The 1,096-nt window shown below is 31.8% G+C and overlaps 1 non-coding gene across 1 annotated transcript; it reads left to right on the top strand.

The window, feature by feature from the left end:
* The first annotated feature begins 431 nt into the window (after positions 1 to 431).
* On the top strand, positions 432 to 534 carry LOC119868597. The gene has a single exon (XR_005386589.1). It is a non-coding gene; the product is annotated as a U6 spliceosomal RNA (small nuclear RNA).
* The last annotated feature ends 562 nt before the right edge of the window (positions 535 to 1,096 follow it).

Genomic DNA, 1,096 nt, shown 5'->3' with positions numbered 1-1,096 from the left:
TTATTCATGGTTTAAGAATTATAAAAATTCCAATAGAATGGTATTCCAAAAATTATTTTACCAATATGCATTAAAACTGCCAAGCTCACCATCAATATGAAAAGTCTGAGGAATTTTCACTGCCAAGAGGAGCCTAAGGAGACAAAACAATAAATGTGATGTAGTATCCTGGATGGGGTCCTGGAGCAGAAACACATCAGGTAAAAATCAAGGAAATTTTAATAAGCTGTGTACTTTAGTTTAAAAATTATTAATATTAGTTCATTAATTACAAAGAATGTACATTAATAACATAAGCTGTTAATGATCAGAGAAACCATGTAAAGGGATACATGGGAACTCTGCACAACCCTTCACAACTTTAAAGTAAATGTACAGCCATTCTTAAAGTCTACTTTCCTTTCTTTCTTTAACAAATTTTTATTGAATGCTTGCTTAGGCAGTACATATACTGAAATTGGAACAATACAGATAAGACTAGCATAGTCCCTGTGCAAGGATCACATGCAAATTTGTGAAGCATTCTGTATTTTTGAAAACACGATGGTCAAAAACTTTAGGATGCAGCAAAACCATCCCTAAGAGGGAAGTATATAGCAATACAGGCCTACCTCAGGAAGCAAGAAAAATCAAATAAACAACCTAAACTTACAACTAGGGAGCTATTGTTATGCTATATGTTGGCAAATTGAACTCCAATAAAAAAAATTTTAAAAAGTCAAAAAAACAACAACTAGGGAGCTAGAAAAATAACAACAAATGAAGCCTAAAGGAGCAGAAGAAAGGGAATAATAAAGATTGGAGAAGAAATAAATGATATAGAAACTAAAAACAGTAGAACAGATCAATGAAGCCAGGAGCTGGTTCTTTGGGACAAAAACCTGATAAACCTCTAGTTAATAAGTCTAGTTAGACTTATTAAAAAAAGAATAAAGGACCCAAATAAGTAAAACTGCAAATGAAAGAGGAGAAATAACAACCAACGCCACAGAAAAATTAACATTTATAAGAGAATATTATGAAAAATTATATGCCAACAAATTTGGCAAACTGGAAGAAGTGGATACATTCCTAGAAATAAATAAACTACCAAAAC

Source organism: Canis lupus, chromosome X (genome assembly GCF_011100685.1).
Source record: "Canis lupus familiaris isolate Mischka breed German Shepherd chromosome X, alternate assembly UU_Cfam_GSD_1.0, whole genome shotgun sequence".
Classification (NCBI taxonomy): domain Eukaryota; kingdom Metazoa; phylum Chordata; class Mammalia; order Carnivora; family Canidae; genus Canis; species Canis lupus.
This window is presented reverse-complemented; position numbering and strand designations above follow the sequence as displayed.